The sequence below is a fragment of the Limulus polyphemus genome, unplaced genomic scaffold, assembly GCF_000517525.1.
Source record: "Limulus polyphemus unplaced genomic scaffold, Limulus_polyphemus-2.1.2 Scaffold293, whole genome shotgun sequence".
NCBI classification, from domain to species: Eukaryota; Metazoa; Arthropoda; class Merostomata; order Xiphosura; family Limulidae; genus Limulus; species Limulus polyphemus.
In genome coordinates, this window is record NW_013665903.1 from 533,762 (window position 1) to 553,151 (window position 19,390).

At 32.6% G+C, this 19,390-nt stretch overlaps 1 protein-coding gene and 1 non-coding gene across 5 annotated transcripts in view; one reads left to right on the forward strand and one right to left on the reverse strand.

Moving 5' to 3' along the window:
- LOC106457110 (polyhomeotic-like protein 2) overlaps window positions 1-9,353 on the reverse strand; it is an 80,610-nt gene extending 71,257 nt beyond the window's left edge. For all 4 annotated transcript variants that reach the window (XM_013916493.2, XM_022382925.1, XM_022382924.1 and 1 more), the window contains exons 1-2: window positions 9,128-9,353; window positions 4,733-4,840 (exon numbers count right to left, since the gene is read on the reverse strand). The gene's annotated coding sequence lies outside the window, so the exon portion shown is untranslated. The remainder of the gene's footprint in view (window positions 1-4,732; window positions 4,841-9,127) is intronic.
- A 6,229-nt stretch (window positions 9,354-15,582) lies between these two features.
- On the forward strand, window positions 15,583-15,666 carry Trnal-cag. Its single transcript has one exon. It is a non-coding gene; the product is annotated as a tRNA-Leu (tRNA).
- Window positions 15,667-19,390: the final 3,724 nt, after the last annotated feature.

The following is a 19,390-nucleotide window of genomic DNA, read 5'->3' on the forward strand; positions in this document are numbered from 1 at the left end:
GTATTACCCAATAATACCTGGGGCAACTACTGTCTTTCGTGTAGGATTTTGGATTGGGGTATAGGTTTTATTCTCTCATAGCCTAGAAACTAGTTCGGATTCGGTCACTCTAATGGGCAGCTTAGATTCAGATTACAAATATCGCAAAGTTAAATTTTTTTTATTCAGATTTAAGAGAGAGAGAGAAAGTACAAGAAACCTTTGTTTGGGCATCAACCCACCAAATATGTCTCCCTGACTCGCAGACTGAATGATTAATATGCATCAATCTGATTAAACAATGTGCATGCGCGCAATTAGCCAAGTTTAACAAAAACAAAAGAAAGGAGAAACTAAGAGCTTAGTGCCGATAAAGCTTATATGAAAACAATTTTGTCACACGGTGGGGCAGCAGCAAGTTTATGGACTTACAATACTACAAATCGGGGTTCGATTCCCCACGGTAGACACAAACAATAGTTAGACTTGTCTTACTCAAAGAACAAATCACACTTAACACATCGCTTGGATATTTTACTTGCTTAGAAAGTTCAAACTGAAACTTACTTTGGTTAAAAACAAAACAACACTAACGTAAGTGTACAACAGAGAAAGTAACGAGACGAACTCGTTTCTTTTTTGCGGAAAGTATTAATACTCTCATTATAAATCAAACGCGTTATGTGTAAATCAAACAATTAAAGTAAGCGTAATGTGTCTAGATATAGAAAAGGTGTTAGGCGCCAAAATTGTATTTATTTTATTTCAAGAAGTAAACGTTTGACGTGCATATAAGACGGGGGTAATTTCTAATATTATCATACTCTTAGTCACTTATAATAAATGTGTATTTAGATTTAGCTCAGAGACATAACAGTGTAGATTAGCAATGTTAAAAATCGTGTTTGACTTGTGTCTTAACTTGAGATATTTCAGTTTACAACGTAGGTAATTTTTAGTATGTTAATAACTTCAGTTACAATAAATCTAAATATAGATTTCGCTTAGGCATGACTGTAAATTAGTAATGTGCACACAGAGATAGGGTTAAACATTCAAAAAGTAACAATAATTGTATATATATATATATATATATATATTTGAATATGTTACTTATATATATATGTATATACATATATATATATATGCACACACACACACACACACATATACACACACACACACATACATATATATTTCTTCAAAATGTGTATGCTCAAAGATGACAAGGTATAAATAGACCCATTTGTATTCATATGTTTGACTATAAGTGAAGTAATTTATAAATCTCTAAATTATGTATAGTTTAGCAGTTTGCTGAAAACCCACACAAGTAAATTGTATAAAAGTTGGTAAACACTTCCCATAGGTTAGTTGCATTTATTGTATAATGATTAAAATAAGTTCCACAGAGAAGTTAAGTCATTGATTTATAATGATTGTTTTTAAAATTAAAGTGCAAAAGGCTACAATTACCTGCACAGCTATATGACTGACAAATTTGGTACATTCTCCAGCCTAAGATATGTTATACGTTTCACAGTTTAAAATATGCCTGTCATATTTACCAAATGTCAGATCATGTGTTTTTCAAAACTGAAAAAAAAAACTTTCAGACATACACATTCTTACTTGCAGATGACAAAATGAAAGTTTTTACATGTACAAACATTGGTTTTAAAACACTGTTTCAATTTTTCACCATTATTTTATTCTTTTAAAAATCAAGTATTAAAAGCTAAACTGACTAAAGTGATTAAAAGGCAACTCAATGTTTTTCAAAAATGAATTAAGTTAAAATATACAGGTATCCAACATTCATTTTATATATTACAATATATATATTACATTTTCACATAATGACAAATATAATTTGTGATAACAAAATCATTGTATGGTAAACTGTTTCTTTAAGTGCAATCCGGTTAGAAAGGTAACAACTTAATTAAAAAAATATTTAGTATACATTATACTGTCAAAGGTATCGTGCACCCCTTGAACTTGTAACACACCTACTAAACTTACACTGCAAGGAAACTTGGGGAGTATAAATGCTTACACACACACACACAGACTAGTTTGACCAACTTAATATATTAGTAGTACAAAAGTATGTGCAAGATACCAAAACATCACGTATTAGTTACGTGAGACCGCTCAATAGCATCATTGACATTATAAAACATTTATGATAGCCGAAAATATTGTCAGTGCATAACAAAGGTCTCTTTGTTACAGTTGCCGGAATATATCTTACAACTTTATAGTAAACAGAGCAACTCTTTGTGAACAGAGGCCATCTGTGAAGCCTGTACTATCAGCATGCTATCTGTGAATGTGTGGACTTTAGAAAAGTAAGAATAATCAAACCACCAACTCTGCAATCTTAAAAATTGGTTATGAATTTCATGGATTGGTAAGAGCCACTTAGTTACAAAGTGATGAATGAATACGTATGATTATTGGCAGTTATGTTAGATCAACTGTAACAATTTTGGTAATAGTATAGGTTGCATTGTGTGTGTTAAGAGTAGGTTTTACTTGTTTACACATGTAAATGACCATGGATAAAGATATTTTAAATTATGTTCCAGATGCTATGGTGGAGTTTTTGGTAAGCAGATCAAAGTGTTGTTCCAGAAAGATGTTTTTTTTGCCACAAAGTGTGTTTGCATCTATTATTTACATAAACAGTGTTTGATTTCTTTTGAAATAGAAACTCCTGTGCTTACTATTTATAAATGTGTCTCTTTACATTTACACTAAAATGAAAATTACACAACATAGCATACCTTAATTCAACTGCCATTCAAATAGTTGTGATTAATGTTGTTCATAATACCTATTAGAAAAACACTTTTAATTAACAACTTTCTGATGTTTTCCTGCTCTTTAAGCAACAAATCATGTGTACTTGTTAATTTACTTGAATACTCAATGAATTACTATTATCATCAGAATTTTTTGAAAGAAATGGTAACAAACAATAAAAATTAATAAACAAACCTGTGAAGGTTTTCATATGAAATCCTTAATATCTCACATTTAAAGTTATCATTTTTTCTTATGAATGAGGTTGTCAGTAAATCAGAATAAGGCTCACTTTGTTTTCTCTATGGTCAGAAATCACATCTGACCTAATTTATAGAATCATCATATGTAGATACATGGGATGAATAACTCCTGCCCACCAAGGCAAGTATGTAGGGTTTGGACATTCAACCCATACCTTTGAAGTTATGCATCAAATGCAGATAAGTTTCTTCAATTTGAAGTCATTGTTAAAACATTACACACACAGTTACAATACATAACCATAACACAATGTATCACAGGTTGTCCCATAGTTAAACCACCTACTTGGTCATACAAGTTTCTGTCACATCTAAAACAGGATTCATTTTTACAAAATTCATGAATCACTTGCTTACAAAATCATTATTTTCATTTTGATATAAAAGCTCTGCTCATATATAGGTTCTGTTAGTGCATGCGTGCATGCATATAAATAAATAAATAGCTTTAATACTTTCAGTTAAATTAATTGTCAATGGGCAATTAAATCAGCACTATAAAACAATAATGATAAAATAAACTTTACAATACAACTAAAACTAAACTTAAACAATAATTTTCCATTATCAGTCCTAGTTGTCAACATTAAGTCATAACAGACAATGTCTGTGGTCATAGCATCCAAATGCATTGGAAATATTCCACCTACAGACAAAATCCAGATGCTGGGAAAAATCTTGACAGCATAATTATTACTAGCTATTGGCTCCAAAAACTTGTTAGAGAACCAGAAATTATGATCATATATATCAATATTAGATATAATCGATTTAACCCAACAACCCTTCTTATGAACCTTAGGAATTACATATACAATCCCGGAATAAGAACAAGTTTTCTATATTAATTCCTTTACCTCACTTTTCTATATTTCGTTTTTTACTTTTATGTATTTCTTTTATGACTTAACACTTATCCTTACTTATATTTATGGATTCACTTCCAAAATTATAGTTGTTAAACAAAGCTAAACCAATACCATTTATCTGCATTCTTATGCTGTTGAAAAATTCATTGCTGCCCGGCCACATTTGTTTATATAACTTTTGCAACATCTCTTCAAAATTCAATGATCCTCAAATTTAAGTCTTTTTTCATTGGAATGATAAATTTTATGCTACAAGCTAATACAAATTTGTTTATGTTACTTAAAACATAATTAAATAGAATGAAGATTATATCATCAGGGTGATAAAATTCTCTTTTAAATTTTCTCAATTTTTTTCAACATTCTAGAATAATGTTATTAGTCTGTGTTTCAATAAAGTTAAATAAATGGATATAATCTTGTTTATTAACTTGATCTTTTAACAATGAATTTTTTTCTAGCTATCACCAAAATTTTCAAAATTTTCTTTTAATTGCAAATACTTCCTCAAATGATACTTCAAAATTTAAGTGCCATACTGGTAATTTTACATTGTTAAAAGAAATTAGGATCAGAAATTTTTATAATTCATGAAATGTAGACTTTTAGTTGTTATTTTTTTTATAAATAATGATAAAATAAATCTGTTATTATCTATTTATAATTACAGTAACAATATAATTATGTTTTGAACATCTAAGGAATTATAAATATTAGTATTAACAGAATAACATATCACATATTTTAATTTACAACTTAACTTCAGATACGAACAACTTTCCATTCAAAATAGAAATCTACTTTAATTACCTTTTCCCTCCTATTTCAATACTTAATATGTATAAAGATGCTCGTTTGTTAAAATCTGAATATTGAATTTAGTGCAAAGGTAGGGTAACAGATTGTTCCATCCTCAGTCTGCAAAAATAAAAAAAGACTCAAAATATCCAAAATATGGGTAAAAGAAATCCATATACCTAAGAAAAGGTTATTCTAAATTATTATTATTAATAATAATGTAATTACAATTTATATCATGAAGTTCTAAGTATACTATGATTTTAAGTATACATAAATACTTTAAATAATAATACTTACATTATACTTGAAGACACAGAACCTGTGGGTAGTTTTTGAACTATCTCAACAAAATAATAAAATAATAATAAATTCATAGTTAACGTAAAGAATATCATCAGGTTCCATATCTTGAGACCCTCACTCATAACAAAAAATGATAAGTTTGAATAAAAAATTTCATTAAAAAAAAATTCATGAGTTTATATTTTAATTTTGACGATTTTATATAAAGGTTTTGTTTAAGATAAACCTGGTGAAAATATTAATTCATTAAACATACAAAATAACCAGTAAAAAATTGGTATTATAATGCTTTGTTTCTTAACTAATATGCTTTTCCAATACATATTATAAACAAAATTAATCATGACCATTTAAGTAGTATAAACATTCCTGCACAACCAAATGCTATTAAACAGAAAAATGCTTTAGTATTTTATACAGGTAAGCTTGCAGTTTTAATCAGAAATCAACTAAGTAAGTTGTGCCATTTTGTATCTTCATATACATCAGTCATTTGCTGTACTATCTGTACTTCCTTCTCGTCAACTCTATAGCCGACCAGTAACATGTCATAGTAACTTATCTCAGATGTCAGGCTGCTCTAAATTTACACCTTTGGAACCACATAATGAGATTTCATTGGTCAGAAGACATTCTTAAGGAGATCAAGTACAATGTTACTTAAACACAGTTATATTGATGCTATCATTTCAACAAACACTCAATGAAATGTATTTACCTACATAACTGTAACAAATCTTGTGCCATTTGCTACCAGTGGTACATGGCATATTCTGACACTCCCCCATTTTTTTTTTTATTTAATCACAAAGAAATACCAGTTTTATAGAGAAAGGAGGCCGACGAGGAAAGAGCACCAAGATATGGCTTCCAGTCATACCTCCCATTCACCTGGATCATACCTTAAGCAGCTGAAGAATGAAATGGGTATTCTGTACATAAACATACAAGTCAAGATGTAGTGGCTATGGATTTCTATGTAATCTGATTGTTACAATGGGTGCTGGAAATTCTTTTCCTTGTAAGCTAGATGGATCATCAAAAGTACACAAGGGTGAGTGGTGCACTTTGGACATGTCAGCTTTATAGAGTGGAAACTATGCTGAAGAGCTATTGTCAAGATGTACAGTTGTCAGATAGAGAAGTGACTGGATATAGACACACCGACTGTAACGCCGTGGTGATGCTCCAAAATCGTTTTAATCTAACGTACTCAGCTTCTGTACTCTTTCTTTAAATGTAACTTTTATTAACATTACTAGTTAGAATGTTTAATATAACTAGTTTTGTTATTGTAAATTTATTATTATGTTTTATTAAAAAGATTAATAGCAACTAAATTTCCTAAGCTAGCCGAATCTCGTTAAATGATTACTGGGTCGAAAATATTGATAAAAGCTATGGTACCCAACTGAGAAAAAAATTCATTCTAATCTTTATAAGTAAGAATATTATTTCAACAATGTCCAGAGTTCCACTACACCCCGCCAGGAAAAACATTGGGGCGGGGGGGGGGGACGATAGCATGCGTGAGACTGCCGAGTTAAATACTTTTCTAATGCTTACCGGGAACGTTATCTCTCACTCCACCAGTTTCAGATGCTTCACTGCATATATAAACGTTAGATAGAATTAGATTCCCCTTCCCTGGAAGAAAGAACCGCTTACACTTGGCGTTATTTGGAACATTGCCAACAGAGGCGGAGTCTAAGCTTGTTGATAGACAAATTGCTCTCTGGTGGTACACGAGATAACGCAAATAGCTAAATACCGAGTACCTTGGGGAAAACGGGTGCGCCAACATCACCAGTGTTACCGCCGATCTTTCGTTACAACAATATAAATTCAACATATAAAAACTTAAATTAAAATACTTTACTATTAGAAAGCCAAGCACATCGACATTCTAAGCTCTACAGTCAATCCTAAACTAAAAGTATTTGTATTTATAGCAAAACCACTAGGGCTGTCGCTGTTCCTATTTTGAATTGCTGACCAGAAGAAAAAAACAAGTAGTCAGTCAGCAACAACCAACCACACACTATCCGCGTTATGGACCTGATTGTTAACTTATAACGCGCCCATAACTAAAATGAGGGAAATATTTTGTGGCATCTCCTCGATTTGAACCCAGCTTAGCTACTCCGAAATCCAGAGCTCTACCACAAAGCCAACCAGCACTCTGAACTAAAAGTGAACTTGAATTAGAAAGTCCACAGATACAAATGACAAGAGTGAGTTATATACTAAATTTGACATAATTCTATTTATAATACACAAATCAATAATGTAAATGACAAAACCACCCAAAAACTGACAACACACAAACATATTCGTATTCACTGACCAGCGAAAAAAACAATTCTGTTAAGGAACAGGTTTATGGTAAATTACAGCACAGAAATACTACTCTATACTTTTACGATACTTTAAAATGTGTATATCAAAACAAAAATTACATTATATATATTTTTTTTTGTACACATGTTAACCTTATAAAATCATTTTCCACTAAAAATCACTGCAGTATGGTACAGGGCTACCAAGGGTCTAAACTATCACATTTAAAGACTAGTGTAAAACATCACTTTAAAACATTTCTGATAAAATAACGGAAGAAAATACTTACGGTTTTATGCTCTCGTGTTGTTAGTGTTACACGTTTCGAAACAATTTGTAATATACCGATATTCATATGCTCGTAAAACTAGGATGTATCATTCCCTATGTTTAATATAACGATGTGCATGTACCAATAAATTGCAACTAAATACTTAAGTTACATACAATTTGGTAAAGCAGCACCTTTTCCCCATTGACTAATTCAAAATATTTTACAATTACATTCTTATGAAATCAGAAAACATAAGTAACTGTTAAGCTTTAAAGCAACTATATAATACAAATATGAACATGTAACTATATTTGCTATTTTTATCTTTACTTGTACAACAAATAAGCTACAGCTGTGGTCCCCACTTATTTTTCACACCTAACCACTTTAAGGTGATGACCATAAATTAACAGTTTACATAGTTATCACAGATGTTAGGCCTATCGGTTTCTACTGCTTCTCCAGCTTTTGGCGTTTAAATCGAAAGTTTTGCTTACTTTGGAAATATTTGATAATAGCGCCTGACCAAAAATCAGGCTTTCAATGGTTTGATGTTGACATGGGCTGCCTGTTCGGGACCACAGGCTTATACTATAACTTAAGTTGTTCAACACTTAAAACTAAGAACTGCATAGCGACTGTTGTTCCGAAAGACGTGAGCAGAAACAATTCGGATAAGAAGTTAATAATGGATAAATTAACACGTCTCAATGAAAATTATTTAGTTTTGTATTCATAACGTTTCGAGAAAACAGACGCTCTTCATCAGGCAGTAGTTTGAGTAATCACCGTGTTACAAAGAATTTGAAACTAGGCTAAGAAAAAAATCGTTGAAAAGATAGAATAAACAGGGGTTCTAGTTACACATGTTTGAAAAAATAATTGCTTAGCTTTTGTTTTTGTAAACAGCATTAAAATTAGCAAGAAAATTGAAAACTTCTCAGAGCAATTGAAATTGGATTTTTGAATACCTAATGGTTTTTAGTTTCCAAATGTGCATCTTAAACTTTTTGTATTATGTATTATACTTCAAAATATATAAGCTTAGTGAAGATTTAAATTTCTAGTCTAATTTCAATTCCAAAGACAGTTTTCTTTTATATAGCCTTCTTGAAACATTCACAAAAACTACTGATAAAAATGACATCTGGTTCTAATATTAGTAATACTAATAATACATAACAAACCATATCTTTTTTTAACTTTAACTTGAAGTTTAATAAGTAAATAAGCTAACAGTGGCAGAGATAAATTCTAAGATATGCGTTTAAATTTTAAACTTAAAAATCGTTTTTTACAACATGTATACAGTATTAGTATGATAGTGGTAACAATCCGTTACTGTGTTATAAATATAAAAAATATGTTAGTTTGTTTGAATAGTAACGAAGATAGCGTATAGTTGTTACCCTTGTCGTTTTAAATTTTGCATCTTATAGCCTAGCCTGATACTACTATTGGTAGGCTTAATAAGAGGACGTGCTTACCGAAACGTGAGAGATGCGATATGTGTCGGTGCTATTCAGCGCCACCTCGTCAATCGTTTGCTTTTAGATTAAAATCCACAAGACTCGACTAGTCCAAGTGAACAAGCTGATTAGACTCATCGGAGAAGGTAACACAGTCCATAATAACTATGCATGAAACTATATCTATAAAATATTGAACGGATTCAATTGACTGAACACTCTCATATTTTACCGAAAACTACCATAACAAATTGTAATATTACTTTCTTGTCTGTCGCTAAACGACACAGGTGAAAAAGACGCCAATCGAGTATAAGTAGGCGTGGTTTAAATGTATAAAACACATACAATTATTGGACAGAGCTTTAGCGTCATAATACTGTCTTTCGTGATTGGGTAAGCTTGTGGCTCATCCAAAAAATTAAAAAGGGTAGAAAGAACAAGCTGGAAGCTTTTAGTAAATAAAATAGCAGATCAACAAAAATTATATTTCAAAGGTTTCCAAATAAGATGGTGGAATCTGCTTTGGCTTTGGAGCTTGCAAGTCCTGAAGGTGCGTAATAAAATAGAGATTTCATAGAACGCAAAAAAAGAGATATTACAATAAATTGGAAAAAAAATCTTCACCTACAGTTTCTCAAACAAAGATTAACTTTAAAACTGCATTTCAATGGGGCTTTCATGGTAAACAGTTAACATTTGCCTCCACACTTTGATACTACACTGTATAATATTGTTAAATAAAAAAAGACATGGGTTTTGCCCCCCACCCCCACCCCACCATCATGGATCGCTACTAGAACTTGAATGTTTTCCTTGCTTGGAGGTTTAATGGAGAATAGTATCCTGAATTGTTTATAAAAAAAGCACATTTTCACAATATCAATCTCCTTACGTACTTCACAATTGTTTCTGGGCGAGTGCGTACAATGGGAAGCGTGGCGGACTGTGGAACCGAAGTACCATGGTTATTGCCCCCGCCGCCAAAAAAAAAAAATCGATCTGCACTTTGGGTGCATGGGTGCGTTAGTTATATACATGTAGAGTTACAATGAAATCCCACTATTCGATTAGAGCAGTCCAAGAGTTGGAGATGTTGACTAGCTGCCTTCCCTCTAGTCCAATGGTTTCCAAACTGTGTGTCGCGGCAAGTTGCTGGGGATGTCATGAGACTTTCACCAAAAGAAGAAGAATTAATAAAATTAATAACAAATCTAGAACAAAAAATATTGCATGTGGCAGCAGAGGTGTCACGCAAATCAAGGTTAATAGATTATGGTGTCATCAGTGAAAAAAAAAAAGGAAACCACTGCTTTAGTCTATCACTTCAAAATTAGGGACGGCTAGTGCAGAGTAGCTTTGTTCGAAATTCAAAAACAAAGACAGGACACATCTGTTTCTAAACAGTTGTACTTTAATTATCTTTTTGTATCCTAAGGTAATATTGTACTAAACTACGATTTAATATTTTAACTTATATATTTTGTGTTGTTTGCTAGAGGGAGTTTTGACATGGAGTAATGATAATCTGAGAGGGCTAGAAATTTCCTAAGTGTATATAGATTTGATGAAACAATATCGTAATAATATAAAAATACAGGAGAGTTGTTGATTCATGAATTGGTTAAGTAATGAGTCTCTTACAGTGTTGTCGATCGATTATTCAGTTAACTAGTGTGTTAATCAGCCAGTTTTGTGTTTATATCGAGGATACGATAAGAAATTTAAGTATAAGTGACTGCTTAGTTTTAGTCGTGAATCAGGCCTATTGCTTGGTGAACTTGTACAACTTGTGGTAAAAAAATAAATTAATTAGTTAAATTAAACGCTTTTCTTTTCCTTAAGTGTACTGGACTCTGCATTATTTTTTACCAAAAAATCAAAACAGAACACAGAACTATTACAAAGCTAGTGTAAGGAACACGATTATTTTGGTGAAAATAAAATAGAATTCAAACAACACTTCAAAATCAAGATAACTATACTTTGTCGAAATGAGATCGAGAATTTTCCGGAAATGATGAAACAGTGGAAACAAGCAAGAAACAGGAAATTAAAAGAAGATCTTGAAAAGAGAGGCTAGAAATTAACTAAAGACTTATGTTGCGTCAGCGAGGTCACGTGACTGGTGTCACGCCACCTATTTTCTAGAACTATCCTGTTCATTCGGGAGTGCTCTAGCATTTGCTAGATTAGGGGTGGTCTGGTATATATAAGATGGTCACGGCGTGACTTGAAGGTGTGTAGGTAGTGAGTAATTGAACTGCAGTCAGAAAGTATTGTTGAAGTTAACGTTCGTTGTTATAGCGTTTGTTATAGAGCGACTGTTGAAAATAAGTGTATCGGTAAAGTTATATTCGGAAAGAATAAACCAGTTTTATTAAGAAAGGGCTTGTGTCGCTAAAGTTTCGTTGGAACGAAGTTACGGAAAATCAACTAACGAACGGAGACGTAACACTTAGAAAGGGCTATCTGTGCTCTGCCCACCACGGATATCGAAACCCAGATTTAGCGTTGTAAGTCCGTAAACATACCGCTGTGCCACTGGGGGTAAATTAAAAGATCAAGAGGTAAGAGCCAGGAATTTAAGAGAAGAATTATAAAAAAATAATGTAAGACTCAGAGACAAATTAAAAAAAAAAAGATTGAAAACAAGGTCAGAGAAGTTATTGGAGATATACAGAGCGATTATTACAATAAATGTGAATTGAAAAAATTCGTCTGTGAAGTACGGAAGGATTAAAGAAACAAAATTTATGAAGTGCAGGAAATGAGATAGAAAAGAACATCAGTGACAGAATAAAGCAACTGAAAAATGAATAGGCAAATGCAGTACTATATTAACCAAGCGTGGTCATGGAAAAAATGAGCTCTCTTCAACCCCACCATATGCTTTTTCATATTACATCCTTTATCAATGATCAAATTCATGAAATAAAAACTCGCGTAAGTGAAAATCATCACATCCAATAAAAACAATGAAACAAATGTTAAGCAACGAAAAAAAGAAGTGCATTCTACCAAGCCCACGCATTCTCTAGTAGGAGGCTTAATTAAATTTTTCAACAAATGGGTAAAAAAATTATGAGATGAGAATATCATTTAATTTAATCAAATTATGAAACTTAATCACAATATGAAAATATAAAGATCATAATTTCTTAATGTATGCAGATTGATTGCCAAACTCAGTTACAATGTAATTAAAAACGTTTTTTTTTGGGGGGGGGAAGCAAGAAGGTGAACAAAGAACACCGTTCTATTTTTCTGGAACTTCTTAGAACATGGACTTGGGCCCCATAGATCCAATGGATAATTTGGTTATGTCAAATGTAAGGATCATTACAGCCACATCTCTCTCTCTCTGTATCTTCTCAAGAACCTCAACAGGAACAAGAAAATACAATTCATGTGCCAGTCATGACTACAGAACCTTCCTGAAGTACTACATTTTTATCACTACCTGACCCAGTTCTAAAATTAAGCTGGCGAGTTTAGTAATATAGCCCATTTAAGAAACCAACAGATTATGATGAAAAATATTTTAAAAGGCATGTCAGGCTCAATTCCAAATAATTTCTAACGTGAATAAAGTCTTTCAACTTGCAGCCCATTTATAAGTACTAGCTTTAATAACATTAAGCAACCTTCTACTAAGCTGAGAGTCGTAGCGATTATCAAGCATTGGTGGCTGCCTGAATTGAACAAGTTTGAAGTGACACGCCAAAACGAAGTTTCAAAAGCAAAGTTAAGGAACAGAGTAGGGTTATTTTCCAGATGCTCCATATGAATTGGTGGATTCGTTGGCACGTGACCAATTCATAGATTCTACAGTGAATGAGGATATGTGAATTAAGTGTTTCAATTATGACTTAAAATGACATACTGCCATAAACTGCAAACAAAAGTAGATGAGAAATAAAAACTTCTTCTAAATGATGTCAGATAAAGAAAATTGTTATAAGTATGGAAAATATGGGCATTACAGTAGGTGTAGTGAGGAATCAATGGGTGATAATAAACCAAGGATATAATACCATCAGAATGAGTCCTAGTGCCCAACCAAATCAAAGGAGCAACAAAGAGCTAACCAGGCATCATAAACGTGAAGTAGTTGGACTTAATGAGCAAAGTTCAACTAAAAGTACTCCATCTGCCAATAAGAAGCTCATGATTTATGGAAACTAGTCCACAAGATAATAGATTTATTGATGGGAAGCTTTGCAACTTGTTGATTTACACTGGTTCTATGGCTACAATTGTTCGAGCCGATCTTGTAATGAAAGGTAGGAAAATGCCACTTGAAATGAAGAAAGAAGTTGAATTAGTCTGAACAGTAAGTGGACATAAAGTTCCAATAAGAAGAAAGATAAATTGAGAACAAATTTTGTTTTATTAAAAACAAGATCAGAGAAGTTAGTAAGGATGTACAGAGAAATTATAATAAATTTGAAGTGTAAAAATACTTCTGTGAAATACAGAGGGATTGCAGTAACAAAATGTATGAAGTGGAGAAAATTATAACAGCAAAGTCGATGAGGTAGAAATGAACATCAATGAGAGAATAATACAATTCAAAAATTTATTGGGAAGCTTCTCTACACATATGAAATGTGGGTAAATTACACGAAGGAAAAGAGCATATTCGGAATAGATTTCATGCAGAAAATAGATGTGAGGTTAAACTAGCTTTTTAGACTATGGCCGAGAAATTCCCATGCACTATACGACAATTACACTACCAGAGGTTAAAAGATAAGTAGCAACAATAATGAGCATACAGATTAACGAAAATAGCCGACTTGGAGTGCGACAAATAAGAATCCAAAATAATAGGTGGGTAAAACCAAAGGTCATCCCTCATGGTCGTCTTTGGAAGGATGTCGACGAGAAAGTAACTAATTGCTTAACTTTAATGAATTCTTGCCCAGAAGTAAGTCGAGTTGCTGAAAACCCCAATGTTCCAGATGAGACCTCTTCCAGATTATTAACAGGTATATAGTTGCCAATGGATTCTTTCGACCATCTACCTGGACAGAACTCCCTCAGTGGCAAGACAGCAAATGAAGATAAAGGAAAATAGATCATACCATCTCTTTACCATAGGCTGAAAAGAAAACCACCAAAAAATTTTACGAATAGACAGTTTGAAGACTGGGACTAAGATAATGAAGATAACTATGTTTTGTTAATCAGAATTTTATTTGTATAACATATTTAATTAGTGATTATAATGCCTATTTATGAATAGTAACTTTTTAAATTGTAAACAGTGACTTTATTACTAATTATGTAAGTTTAAGTTTAACTTATTATTGTTTTATTTTGCGATTGCTTAGGATAACATTTCTTCATTTCTACACCTTTTCGAAATCAGTGGCTAGCTCGTTTCCTTCCTAAACTGTTACTGACTATTAAAATGCAAGTACAATGAAAAAATATTACGATTCAAATATAAATATTCTGTCAGTTCTTTTATTTGTTTTTGTAAAATCCACAGAACAGCAAGGGGTTGTAGTTTCAGACTGGCGATTGAGAAACACTGTTTCTGGAGATTTCTAAGTCCAGAGAGTGGGCAGTTTTGTGAACTGTGTTTTAATATTTTAATTTTTGTATTGTTTGCTAGAGGGAGCTTTTGAGAAATTTTATTATCGTCTTGTGATGATGTATTATGTCTAGCTTGGAACTGTCCTGAGCTTGGATATATCTATGGTCCTGAGTGTTCAGATTTTACATGACTTCGAAGTGGCGTATGAATGTTTTTAGAGACTTAGGCAAATAATATTGTATAATATTAATATAAAAATACTAGAGTTGTTGGTTAAAGAGCTAGTTAGTGAATCTGTGACAGTGATGTACATTGATTATTTTGTGTTGGTCAGCCAGTTTTGAGTTTGTGCATAGAAATGAGAGGAAATTTAACAAATAACTTTTAATAAGTATGCTTGATTTTATTTGTGGATTACACCTGGCACTCGTTGAGCTCGTAGAATTTGCAGTAAATTAAAAAAAAAAAAAAGCTTTCATTTTCGTTAAGTGGATTAGACTTTGTATTACTTTTACCGAATAATAAAAATGAACTCGCCAATGATATAAACCGTAAAAACTGTAGTTAAACTTTTAAACTTAAACAATAAAGACCAAGGCAGTTGTATGAACTATGTTTGGGAAACAAATACGAATTATAATGTGCGGTAAAAATATAAATGTTTTGAAACGAGATATCAAACTGGTAACTCCAACAGTACATTAGCGTGCCTTATCATAATACTCCCACCTTCTAGTAACAGCACAGACCTTGTAAGAAATTATATTTCATGACACTATTATCATGTTATTATTTTCCCTTTTGCTTGCCAATACAATTTAAAGATATTGTATCGTTTATAAAAAATATATTTATATACAAAAGTGAAATTGTAAACAGGAACATTTGAATTAGATAAAATATAGTATAAAGTACAAATAACAACGTCAGGATGGCCGAGCGGTCTAAGGCGCTGCGTTCAGGTCGCAGTCCGGTATTCCGGGCGTGGGTTCGAATCCCACTTCTGACAACTATTTTTATATGTTGTATATATTTTTAACATTGCTTTACAACTAATAATGTCACTATAAAAGTTTAAATAGTCAACAACAAGAAAAGGACTTTTATCTTGGTAAAAGTGTATTAGTATGAGAGTACACTACGTTTACTGTGGTTAAAAACACTGTCCCGTTTATGAGCGGTAACAATACTGATATTAGTCAATAGATGGCGTAAATACCATTTTTTCTTTTACGAACATGATTTCTGGTGCAAAGTTACAATATAAACTATTCGTGCTCCGGCCATCGCAGAAAATCGAAACCGCTAAAATTTCTTGGGTTAAATAGCGGTAAATGTACGTACACCGCTTAACCCCCGAAAGACAATTACGAACATTTAAAAGATATTAGCGGGTAATAGTAATTTCAAATGATTCACATCGACAAACCTGATTTGTCCTCACCTTCCTTGCATCACAATGTTGATCGTCAGGGGCAATGTTCAATCAATAAGTCAGGGTGCTCCAGACATTGGCAAATCGTCCTGGGTCTGTATTTGTAATCTGATCAATGTCAGGGACTTTTGCAGCACAGGCAAAAGTTCTGTGTCTAGGAGAGGACTTCTTCTAGACTCGTCATCTCTCTTGAATAAATGTCTCTTTCTCGTGGTGAATTCTTCCTTTTGCTCATGAGAAGTTCTACATCCAGAATAAGCCATTCTTCCAATGAAATGTGTTCCTGTAAACTTGTTTAATTCAAGAGATGAAGCAAAAGCCAGTATGCACGTTAACAAAACCGTAAACTCCACAATAAGTCCAGGTATCACACCATACTAAAATCTATCCTTCTTATCTACTTGTTATGTCCTCAGGTAAACTGGTTTCCTCACAAGTATTAGATTGGACCACTTAATAACAATAGGATTGAATTTGAAAACTGAACCAAGATTTTAGCTGCCAGAGAAATAAACAGACTGGGCACCTCTGAAGTAAAGTGAAAACAACAACAACAAAAGTTAGTATACTTACATAGACAATTGGACGATTGGATCAGTGAATAGATCAACAGCTTTCCTTCTCTCGAGATGAATCTCTGCATAGTTAAACACAATAATAGCCACAAAGAACTGTGAAGAACTAAAGTGCTATACTAATGCAAGAAGCCTTGATTATTTTGTTTTATGATAGTATCACCATGTAACTGGTCACTCTTCTACACCATTCATTGGTTGTGACATACAGATATCATCCACTTGGCTAGCAAAGAACGTTGCAGCCATAGACCCTTTCAACATATTGTACTATAACAACCCTTTGGGCAAAATATCTATTATTTGACATAAAGAACAAACACATAAATGCAACTAGAACAAAACAACTTCAATGGTTTTCTGGGCCATCTATTTATAGCGAAACTGTATAAGAACAGACTGAAAAAATAATAATAATTCCTGCACTGATAAAAGCAAATACAAAACATATGATATGTCTGAATATCACAGATGGAGGGTTCACATAACAGGATGCCCAATGAATATCAAATTATGGAGTATGGGCCATTACTTTCCAAACTCCAGCTAAGTTTACAACAAAGAAGTCAACACAGATAAATGTAAAAATTACAATCCTTAATGACAAAAACAATAAAAGAAAACCACACACAGTGAAATATAACAAGGATCAAGTGTTTTCAGTGGCTACGTTGGACTGGCAAGAGAAAGTGATACGAACAGAACCTTTATTGGTATTCATTCATGAATCATGTGTAAGCACCCCAACCCTCATGTAAGCTAAAAAAAGTTAAACTGCCAAATATAATGCTGAGTTAAAACAAAACATCTCAACAAGAACTTTACAGCATCTAAAAGTAAAAAAATCCCTAAAACAACATATTTAAAACATTGATCAAAAGTCTTACAAAGTTGAATCTTAATCAAAATCTGCCTAACAGGTCGAGAACCTGACTTTTAACACCAAAAATACAAATAACACCAACAAAACCAGGTTTCTCATGACACATACCTCAGTCACTTGACTTCAGACCACTCAAGACTGAATCAAGGTGGGAAATCCAAGGTCATTACATGATTTGCTGATAGAAAAGCCACATTTGACTTCACACTCATCATTTATATAACTTTATCATACTGAAATAAACAATCTGGTAGTATCATTCTCAGTATTAACCCATTAACTGCGGCTGCTCTAAATGCAAGCTGTAAACTGTATACGACACACTCGCATTCAACAGTAACCTAATTCACTTGCCAAATATAGTATATGAATGCTAAACCAACATTTAGTTTTAAAAAGTGCAATACTAACTACAAACCTTCCTATATTGGATGTAGCTTGTATATATGTATCTATCTATGTATGTGACTGAAATAATAAATATAATGTGACTCCATCTATTGGATGGCACCACAAACAAAAATCCACAAAAAATTCACACTTTGGTTATTCAAAATTCATGCAAATTCAATGTTCAATATGTGCAACAACCATTTCTTTACAATAGAACACAATTTTATATAAAAGTACTCTCCTCACAACAAGAATACGACTTTTACTAGGACTGTGCGTGAGGGTTTGATTATATCTTTATTAATGTAATTTTTAAATGTAGTACCACTTTTAATATATAAAAATATTACAGTTTATATTAGTATAATTTCTGAAAAATTGGAGCTCTGTACATTGAATCATTTAATGCAATGAGTTGCGTATGACCAAAGAGCACAATCCGAACATTTCTCCCGCGCATTACTTCCCAGAAAAAAAAATCATTTTTTTAAATGTTAATTTTTTCTCATTTATTTTTCAAGGAAGTATGAATACTAAGGTTAGTAATCACAAACACAAACATCCGCCCGTATGGGGCGTTTCCGCTAGCAAATACAATGTAAAATTTCACATCCATAGTTAGTTCCGTTTCTTTTGTGATTAGTCTGGTTTCTTTATCTAGGAGAAATGTTTTGTTAACATCATTAGTTTTATTTGCTTTGACTACAAGATGAAAATATTGACTGCTAAGCGCCTCCCAGTGGCACAGCGGTATGTCTGCTAGAAACCGGATTTCGATACCCATTGTGGGCAGAGCACAGATAGCCCATTGTGCAGCTTTGTGCTTAACTACAAAGAAAGAAAGACTGCTAAGCTAAATTTGGTGGCAAAGGAAACCTGCAACCTTTGAAGATTGATTATTTGTTCTAAGCATAAGCGGACTTACAACGCTAGAAACTTGGTTTCGATACCCGTGTTAGGAAGAGCACAGATAATCCATTGTGTAGATTTGTGCTTATTTACAAACAAACAAGAAAACAAATAATTTTGAGCATAAAGACCTAGTTAGCACGAAGACTTTCCTAACACCAGTGGGTTGAAATTATCTTGATTAGTAAGGCTACTAAATAAAGATTTGTTAAAATTATAAGCATTCCTTTGTCGCAGTTGAAATAATTGTTATTTATCCCTTCCATAACTAGTTTAGAACATATCTGCAGTAAGGTATATTTAGGTAATTTTTCTAAATGCTCATCTAGGTGATCTGCACATAGTTGGTGGCATCAACAGACGCTGAAAAGTCTTAAATATGTACTAATCCTTTTAACAGAATATAATGTTTAGAAACAACACTGGACCTATTGATCAATCTGCTCGTTTGTTAATTTCCGGTTTAAATTCTTTCTGAGGAACTTCAGCGATACAAGTCCTTTCTTGATTAAACCAGTTTATTCTTTCTCGACACAGC